This window comes from Triticum dicoccoides, chromosome 7B (genome assembly GCF_002162155.2).
Source record: "Triticum dicoccoides isolate Atlit2015 ecotype Zavitan chromosome 7B, WEW_v2.0, whole genome shotgun sequence".
Taxonomy (NCBI): Eukaryota; Viridiplantae; Streptophyta; class Magnoliopsida; order Poales; family Poaceae; genus Triticum; species Triticum dicoccoides.
Window position 1 is genome coordinate 565,516,265 of NC_041393.1, and position 10,752 is coordinate 565,527,016.

Below are 10,752 nucleotides of genomic sequence, written 5' to 3' on the forward strand. Positions count from 1 at the left end.
CCTCGGGATACCGACATGTCCTTGGAGGTCCATGCGAAGATATTCCGTTTCTCACAGAGGAAGTCGACGAGCTCGCCTTCCTATTTGCTGTCGAGGCGGGCGCCTACGACAACATACTTGCTGCAGCTGGGGTCTTCCGGGTTGAGCTTCACTTTCTTGGTCTCCTTGGAGGGCTTGAAGGCGGCCTCGTCAGCCGGGTCCGGGGTCGGAATCGACGCAGCGGAGGCCTCGCCTGCTCCTCGGCAATGACCAGCGACTCGGCCAACTTGGCGCCGTCTCGGGCGCACTCCACGGACTTGCGGTAGTCGCCGGTGATGGTGATGAGGCCCTTGGGACCTGGCATCTTCATCTTCAGATATGCGTAGTGGGGAACCGCCATGAACTTGGTGAGCGCGGGCCGGCCCAGCAACGCGTGATACGCGCTGGACAGGTCCACCACCTTGAACCAGATCGGTTCGCGTCGGAAGTGGCTGCTGTCACCGAACAGGACATCGAGCGGGACCCGGCCAATAGGGGAGCAGGAGAGGCCGGGCACGATGCCGTGGAAGATCGTCGGGGTCGGCTCCAGGTCGTCGGCCTTGAGGCTGATCTTGGTCATCGTGTCGCGTTAGAGGATGTTGATGCTGCTGCCGCCGTCGATGAGGACTCGAGAGAACTTGCACGTGTGCCACGCGACGATGGTGGGGTTGAGGACGAGGACGTAACCACCCGGACTCGCCATGACTGCCGGGTGATCCTCCCAAGTCCAGGTGATCGGGCGATCCGACCAATGCATGAACTCCGGCTTGGCCGGGACGACGGTGTTCACCTCCTGCCGAAGGAGGCGCTCGCTGCGCTTGTCATCGGCGAGGCTGGTGAAGACGACGTAGGCTGCATTCTGGTCCGGGTAGGCATCATCGCGCATCGCGTCGCCAGCTGGAGGCGGCATCGGAGGCGGAGGCGGCTGTCCCGCGCCTGGAGCCGGAGCCAGAGGAGGTGGGACATCGCCCCTCATGATGCGCTTGGTGATGGCGCACTATCAAAGTGTGTGCGTGGAGGGTCTTGCGCCGCTGTGGTGCTTGCAGGGGGCATTGAGCATCTTCTCGAAGCTCATGGCGGGTTGCCATGCCGTCTTGCCGGTTTGCCGGCGCTTAGCCGCCGGGTCCGCCGCGGGCTCGACAGCCGCGATGAGCCGGTTGTCGTGACGCCGCGCCGGCTGGTCGGCCTTCTGCTTGTTGTTCTGGTGATGTTGCTGCCAGCTGCTTTCGTCGGCCGGCTTCAGAGAGGGAACCGGCTTCGCCTTGCCGGCTTCATCCAGCGCCACCTGGATCTTCATGGCGGAGTCGGCGTTGGCGTACTTGTCTGCCGTCACCATGAGCGCGGCCATGGTGGCCAGCTGGTAGCGTAAGAGCTTGTGCTTGAGGAGGGTGCCGTCTCGGCACCCGCTGGCGAAGTACTGGATCGCCTGGACTTCATGGACGCCCTCGCAGCTGTTCCGGAGCTCGGTCCAGCGTGCGAGGTACTCGCGACCGGTCTCCGTAGGCCCTTGCACACACATGGCGAGCTTGCTAGGGCGACCAGGTCGCTTGTAGGTCCCCGTGAAGTTGCGGACGAAGGCTTCCTCAAAGTCCACCCACGTGTTGATGCTGCCCATCGGCAGGCTGTTCAACCATGTGCGGGCCGACCCTTGGAGCATGAGCGACACGTAGCGCACGGTGAGACGACGATTGGCACCGGGGATGCCAATGGTCGTGGTGTAGTCGGTGAGCCATTCTTCTTGCTTCACCGTCCCGTTGTACTTGGGGGTGTCGCGGGGGAGCATGAACCCTTTGGGGAAGGGCTCCTCCCGGATGCGCGGGCCGAAGCACGCTGGCCCAATAGCACCGCTCTTCTCCACCTCCAGGGAGCGAGCGAGCTGATCGAGGTGGTGGCGAGCGTCAGCGTCGTCGATGGCGCGGGGGCCGAGTCGACTTGCGGCCAGGCCACGGGGGGCCGGGTCGGTTGGAGCCGGACACCGGCCATGCTAGCCGGGTCCACGCTGGATCTTTGGGATGGGCTCATCACCCAATCCTCTGGCGGCTATAGCAGCCGGGTCGCACCGAGTCCGGGTTCGGCCGGAGTGCGCCTCGCCGGGTGGCGAGGAAGCGGTGTGCACAAGTTCGCCAAGCTCGCCAAGGCGAGCGGAGCCGGATCCCGCCGGCTTGGCGAGCTGGTTGAGGCGGTCTTGCTGGGTGTTGGCGGCGTGGAGGAGTTCGCGCATCCGCCCGATGCGCTCTTTCAGCTCCTCACCCATGAGCTGGTCCAGGCCGGCTGCGGCTGCCTGGGTAGCGTGCATGTTCTTCGCTGGGGTCTTGCAGACGGTTGGGACGACACCGAGGGCCCGGCCAATCGCTCCTCCTCGGGCACGCACGTTGGCGACCCGGCTTGGCTCGGCCGCGGCGGGCGTGAATCCGTAGGCGGCATTGCGCTCCAACTGAGCGGCGTCCAGGCGACGCTGAGTGGCGGCGAGCGTCTCAGACAGGTCCAGCATCTGCTGGCGCCTTTCCTCGAGCTGGGTTCGGGCCTCAGCGAAGTTGGTGGCGTCGACGTTGGTGCCGATGGGGATGCGGAGGCTCTGCATCACGGCGCGCAACGGATCGAACGGCTCGGTCCGTTCCGCTGCGGCCCTGGCTTCGGCAGCCTTCCTCGTCTTGCTCGACGAGGAGGAGGCACCATCGCCGGTGATGAAGACCTCCACATGGACGTACATTGCCCCGGTGGCAACGCCGCCGCCAAGGGAGAGGGAGGGTTCGGAGTAGCTGAGCACCTCGCTGGGGTACTCGTCGGCCGCGAATGCATCGGAGATGCGCAGCGCGGCGAAGGAGGCGGCAAGCGCGCCGACAACATCGTCCGCCAGCGCGATGGACTCGTCGGTGTAGGAGAAGGGCCCCATCTGAAGCATGCTCCCGACCAGCTCCTCGAGCTGCCCCACAGTGGGCGCCAACTATCATGGTGGGCGCACAACAGATGCCGAGGGATGGCTAAAGAGAGGAGGAGGCTCGAGGGCCCAGGTGGACTCCAGAGGCGAGGTTGGCATGAGCGGGCGCGGGACGCTGGACATACCCAGGTTTGGGGCTCTCCGGAGAGATAATACCCCTAGTCCTGCCGAGTGTAGTTGGATGATCGATAGTACAATGTTGCTCCTGGAGCTGTATGGAGGAGGAAGGAAGCTGGCCAAGGCTTGGGCTGCTCCTTCTCTCCGGTGTTGCTGTTTGGTGGCTAGTCCTATGGTTACTTGCTTTTCTCTCATATTTTATTCTTGCCTGCCTCCCTCTTTGATCGTGGGCTCCTGGGGGGTTTTATAGACCAACACCCCAGGGGTACAATGGTAATGTTACAAGTCGGTGGGTCCGTATTGTCAGTGTCCGAGGACCCGGGCTGGGTCCCGCTGAGGGCTTGTGGTTCGCCGGGTTCCCCTAGGTGCGGGCCCTGCGGGCCTAGGGAACTGTGTGCCATCTTGTCGAGCGTCAGGGCATGGCCGAGTCAAGTCGCGTACAGTGCTCTCCGTCAGGTTGCCGCTTGCTGTCGTCAGCGGTGAGGGTGGGGGCATTGTAGCCACGCCGACCCTGGTCAGCGGGCAGGTGAGGGGCACTGTTGCCACATTCCTGCTGACCAGGGGCATGGGCGGGGCACTGTTGCCTCGGTCATTGTTGATTGAAGACTCACCCCCATCGTACAACCTGGATGGGACGGGAGCTGACTCGCAGCTGGATTGCGCAGCATGCCGCAGGTGGCGCTGGCTTGTCGAGGAAGCTTTGGTCGTGCCGGGTTCGGCTGTCTTGCGCTAGTCGTTGGGGCCGAGTCGACGTGTCTTGTCGGGTCGGCGAGTCTGGCAGGCTTGCGGGGCTTGGCCGGGTCGAGCGACCCGGCCAAGCGCGTGCCGGTTTTGAGGGGCGGTACCAGCCCCGTTGTTTTTGCAGATGATCCAGGTTCCGTTGCCTTCCCACGGTCCATCCCCCCGACAGGGGGGGGGGGGCAAACCTACTTGGAGTAGGATTGCCCCCCCTTGGGCGCGCCTCCTCCTTGGCCAGCCCTGTCCTCCTCCCCCCTTTATATACGGGGGAGGGGGGCACCCCATGAAACACAAAGGTTGATCATTGATCTTTTAGCCGTGTGCGGTGCCCCCCTCCACCATAATCCACCTCGATCATATCGTAGCGGTGCTTAGGAGAAGCCCTACATCAGTAGCATCATCATCACCGTCATCACACCATCGTGCTAATGAAACTCTCCCTCGACCTCAACTGGATGAAGAGTACGAGGGACGTCATCGAGCTAAACGTGTGCTGAACACGGAGGTGCCGTATGTTCGGTGCTAGGATCGGTCGGATCGTGAAGACGTATGACTACATCAACCGCGTTGATATAACGCTTCCGCTTTCAGTCTACGATGGTACGTGGACACACTCTCCCCGCTCGTTGCTATGCATCACCATGATCTTGCTTGTGCGTAGGAATTTTTTTGAAATTACTACGTTCCCCAACAGTGGCATCCGAGCCAGGTTTATGCGTAGATGTTATATGCATGAGTAGAACACAAGTAAGTTGTGGGCGATACAAGTCATACTGCTTACCAGCATGTCATACTTTGATTCGGCGGTATTGTTGGATGAAGCGGCCCGGACCGACATTATGCGTACGCTGACGTGAGACTGGTTCTACCGACGTTCTTCACACACAGGTGGCTGTCAGGTGTCTGTTTCTCCAACTTTAGTTGAATCGAGTGTGGCTACGCCCGGTCCTTCTGAAGGTTAAAACATCACATACTTGACGAAATATCATTGTGGTTTTGATGCGTAGGTAAGAACAGTTCTTGCTCAGCCCGTAGTAGCCACGTAAAACTTGCAACAACAAAGTAGAGGACGTCTAACTTGTTTTTGCAGGGCATGCTGTGATGTGATATGGTCAAGACATGATGCTAAATTTTGTTGTATGAGATGATCATGTTTTCTAACAGAGTTATCGACAACTGGCAGGATCCATCACTACAAGAAATATGTCAACTTGTGACCACCACTATTGGTCAATGAATGGTCACAAATTTCCATTTGTGACCTTTTTGTGACCAAAAACATAAGGTCAAAAGCTGGCCGTCATAAACTGACTATAGCGACCTTTCTTCTAGAATGGTCGCAAACGTTTACGACCAAAAAAAGGTCATAGATTTAACGACCAACTGTTTTGGTCACTAGCAATCCGACCACACCACGTCAGATCCACCGCGGCAAGCTGACTTGGCAGACTTACGACCAAATGAAAAGGTCGTAAAATAGAATCAGCCCGGTCCATTTCAGCCGTCTTGATGGGCCAAGCCCAATAGTTCAGCCCATTTAATTTTAATTTTTTTTCTCTTTATTTTGCTTATCTGCATGGGCCTGGCCCAATAATTTGGCCTTTTAATTTCTGGGAATGGAGCCTTTTTCTGATGAATTTTCTTTTATATTCCACTATTGTTTTGGGCCACAGCCTTTTTAGTCTAGTTCGAATTTGGGCCTTGGCCTTTTTATTTTCTGTTATGCAGCCTTTTTATAATTTTTTTCTTACAGTCATTTCTTTTTTTAGGCCCAAGCCTTTTTGGTCTAATTCTTGTTTGGGCCTTGGCCTTTTTAGAGCCCAGGTTCTCATTTTGCATAACTATAGACAGAAAGGCCCAGGTGCACAAGTGATCCACAAGTGATCCACAAGCCCAGGTGCACAAGTGATCCACATAACTTCACAGAAAATAAACAAAATGATCCACAAGTGATCCAGGTTCACAAGATCACATAACTTCACAGAAAGGCCCAGGTTCACAAGTGATCACATAACCCGTTTAAACAGCAAAATGCAACAAAATGCAACAGCTCTCAGCTCCCAGGTTCAAAATGCAACAACTACCTTAGCTCAAAGACAAAGAGGTTCATAGCACAGCCATCAAACTACCTTAGCTCCAAAGAGAGCCATCAAGTGGGCTAACTTCTCTTCCTGTTCTTGAGACTTCTTGCGTAGCAGCTCAAGTTCCTTGTCGTGTGCAGCTTCAGATTCTTCCGCCTTCATCTTGATTGCCGCCAATTCTTCTTGCACCAGTTCAGCTTGAAGCTCGGACCTCTCCAGCTTCTGCTCAAGGTCACGAACATGAGCAGCAACTTTGCCGGAGTTGTTCCTAGATGACTGGAGCCCAACATTCCTGAGGAATGTGCTTTGCTTGACTTCGGTCTTGAGGACTAGTTCGACAATTTCAACAGCAGACTTTGGCTCTTCACCTTCTGGTACCGGCGCGTCCTTCATTTTTTCCATCTCAAGCTAGCATATGGAGCAAAATGATTGGCATTAGTGGGAGATCTATTTCACATTTTGCAAACCAAACCAAGCAAGAGAAACCAAACTAGCACACAAATGGATTATTTGAAATAACCAAACCAGCACACAAAATCTATACAAGAAGATGATGACTAGTGACCTGGAGACATGCAATTGGAACAATATGATCACTTCATTAAGCCTAGAATGGTGGTTCTATATAAGATGGCTTCCCGAGTGAGCCGATCATCAAACTAACATTCAGATCAAATTTCATCATATCATAAAAAATGCATCAAATAGCTACAGCAAGTTCTGATATATTTGTTGAACTATCAAACAACATCAAAGCATGGAACATAGTGTGTGTTCTTGACTGGCTCAGAATCAAACAACATCAAATCATCAAAGCATCAAAGCTGGCTGTGAATCAAACAGGGCAAAGCATGGAGTGACTTACTATAGCAGTCTTGACTGGCTCCGAAAACCCGTGCTTCTTGCTGTTGTGGGTGTCCTTAAACAAGTCAATCGCAGACAGCTCCTCACCCTTACACTCTTCTTTCTGAAATGTTTTTCAACAAAAATCAAAATGTTATTCAGCAAGAATCAGAAATGTATTCAATGAGGATCAAACGGTAAGGTCTCTAGAGAAGAGTTCTCACAGTGGCAAAAATGTGTGCTGTGTAGTGCCTGGAACCAGTTCTGTGATTGTACATGACTTTTTCTCGATTCATCTTGTTCGACACACAGGTTTCCTACAAAAAAGCACACTGTCAGCATGATCTAGCACTAGCATATCATGTGCAGAACATGAAGCATCAAACAAAGCTGAGACAAACCTTGTGTCTTGGGGTAGACCACATCTCCACCAGAGCTTGCCATTCACCATCCGTTAGATCAGGCACCGGAGACTTAATGCTGACTTTATTTGCGGCTACGGTATCAAAATACTTCTTCTTGATCTGATGGCGTCTGTTCTTTGAATATTTCTGCAGAATATCTTTGCACGAGGTCTTGATGGTCTCCGAGTCCATGTTCATCTCAAAATTTTCCTACCAAGATAGCAAACAAGGTAGGAACAATATTAGTGATCATGCATAGGTGTAACAGAAAATAGATAGCACATTAACTATGAAACAAGTAGCTTACAACAACTTTCCCAACGTAGTTCTCCAATAGACTAGCATTTTTTTGTATAGCTTGAAGTGAGGAAGAACCGGAAGATGGCTTTTTGCAATGAGTCCACACTCAGAAGCAAGCTTTGCTGCCTGCAGAGGCTTCTCTGGACGAATCATCCCTTCGGCAATTTGGATAGGCACCTTGCTACCAAGCGACTTGGTGATCCTCTCTAGCCCTTTGCCCTTTCTAAGTCTAGTCTTGGGATTCATTGCATCTGAAAATGAATCTGAACTCATAAATTAGAATAGAAATCGACAAATGCAGGAATCGACAAAAGCATACATGATCATTCCATTTGGAAAATGCACTAGTAAAAGATAGCATTACAAAGGTCAACTTGCCTGATTGAAGCACAAGCTGTTGTTCTTCTTCATTGATGATAACGTTCCTGTCAATAGAAGGTGCAACAGGGCTGAGGTTTGTGTGGACAGTGCCTGCTTCATCAATGCAGATGGTTCCTGCTTCATGTAGGCAGACAGTGCCACTTCCATCCATGCTGAGAGTGGTTCCTTCATCCATGGGCGGCAACTCATCACCCGTTTGCACCGAGGTCTGAGAGTCCATGCGCAGCATACTTTCCTGATGGTCCGTTGCAGTCGCCATCCTTGCTTTCTGCCTTGTGACTCTATCAAGGGCAGGTTCATCAGGTTCCAGGATCCTCTTTTTTTGTCCTGGAGCTGGGGCCATCACCCTTCCTGGAGGCATTGCAGCAGATGTTTCTGAGCTCTTGTTCTTCTTGCTGACTGTCTTCTTAACACCAGGCCTCTTCGTCCTAGATTCCTTTAGTGCCTCGTATGAATAGCACGGAAAAAAGCATCAGATCACAAGAGAAATATGTGAGCACAAGGAATAACATAGAATAACAGAACCCCAACCCTCCAAGCAAGACAGAGTTTCCACCTTAACAATCTTGTTGACTACAACATCATCCACTTCCTCTCCATCAATAACTTCATCCTCCTTAGGATTGTACTCTGGGTCATCATTGATAACTCCACTACCCTCTTGAACCTCATCACTTCTACCTTCTTGTACACCATTTGTTTTCCTAATCATCGACGCTATTGCACCGATGCCAAGGGACTGGAACATCCGATTGTTCCTCATGATATTTTTAGCCCTAACCTTCTCGTACTCGGTGAGAGGCTCTTCTTTGCATGATAAAGGAAACATAACTATTAGGTGAATGTTTGGAATGCATGGACAGGCAGCCAAACATATCTTATGAAATTTTATTATCATTTAATCCTAGTTATTCAGGTAAGGAAGACTAACATCACACAGGCACAATTAAGCCAGCTTATTCAGATTGCAGCAATACATTTCACTTAGCATATTAAGACACAGATTTTATGAAACTGACAGTATAACCACAAGGAGCAAGTTGCATACCAACGGTTGGCCTCATGCTTGACCTTGTCCTCCTTGCCATGGATGATCTTGAGGTGGTGGTTGCAAAATAGAATAAACAACAATCAGATACAACAGGGATAAAGTAAAATGATGCACTTGTATCAATAAAGGAAAGCATTTGGACCATCATGCACATACAGTGATGTACTGTTATTAATTAAGCAAACATGTAAGTGCACTAAACAAGCATGCATGTACAGTGGAAATATATGTACACTAAACAAGCAAGCAAGCAAAGTGCTACTAATAGAAACAAGCAAGCATTGAAGGAAATTGAAAAGAAGCAAGCAAATACTATTGATACAAACCCTAATTAATAAGAAAGCAAGTAGCTTCTTCTCCATGTGCTACTGATACAAGCAAGTACTGCTAATGGAAACCCTAATTAAGCATGTATGCTTGCAAGCAACATGTATGTTAGCAAGCAAGCAACATGAACTAGTGAATTAGTGTCATGTACACATGCTTAGACAGTCTGACAGCAAGCTAGACGAGTATATCATGAGGACGTTCAAAACAACTAGATGTTTCCACTAGTAAAGCATGAAACAACAGTACTTGCAGAAGTACAAAAGCAGATGAAAAAAATACTCTCAACTGCTCAATAAAGTTCCCGGTCTTTGCAACAACAACAACAAAAAAAAAGGCGAGAGGGCCACACGGGATGGCCTCTATGCTGATAAAGAAATACTCATCTGAATCATGTAATTCCACTATAGCTTGGTGACTGAACACAACACCTTCTACTTAACACAAATTGCTTTTGTGTTTGAGTACAGAAAGAATGCCATACCCGCAAAAAAAGGATAGATCATGGGCAGCCATAGAACGATATTACAACATCTTGGGCCAGCACAAGGCATCATTTTCGATGAAATCAAAGGGAAATAAACTACTGGTTTCATAGGGGTAAATCGTAATGATGACAACATTCACTTGGCCATACATCTCATCAGAGAGATACGACATAAACACCAGGTTCAGAAACATGAGTGACACAGCGCCCCGCTCACAAGAGCGGTAAACACGCCACGAACCAAACCAACGCACAAGCACAATATAACCAAACCAATACAAGCAAACCCACCCATAACCTCAAAACAACAGGAATGGGTAGCATGAGAGGCCCTGAGGGGCACCTTCTCCAAGTGCTACTGATACAAGCCAAGTAATTAAATCATACACCTCATCCCCTAAACCTCATCCACCTCCTCATCCATGAACCATGAACATCAGTGCAACATGAACCATGAACCAGAGGGAGGTCTTCCTCAAACCTCATCCACCTCCTCATCCATCCCCATCCCCTAAAATCATGCACTTCCTCTCCATCAACATGAACCCTAAACCATGAGGGGGATCAAACACTACAAGTGCACAAGGACACACATGCAACATAACCAACTGTGACCCAAGCCAAGCACCATGAGTGAATCTGGCGAGCACGTTCTGGATCAGTAGGGTTCGAGTAGGGAGGGAGGAGCCGACGCACGAATCCTAACCCTAGATCGACAAGAAAACGAATCCTAGCCCTAGATCGACATGAACAAGAACAAGAACCAGGAGCTCGATGAACATGAACAACTTGTCCAATGAACATGAACAAGAACCACCAGGAGCTCGTAGATCAACTGAATCCTAACCCTAGATTGACCGAATCCTAACCCTAGATCGACCGAATCCTAACCCTAGATCGACCAGGAGGGGGATCTACCGAACCCTAGGGGGAGAGGGGAGAGGAGAGGGGTACCTGTCGCCGTCGTCAATCGTTGATGATGTGGATGATGTAGCCACCGTCGCCGATGTACTCACTGTCGTTGATGTAGCCGTCAATGTAGCAACCGTCGTCGAGGGGAGAGAGAA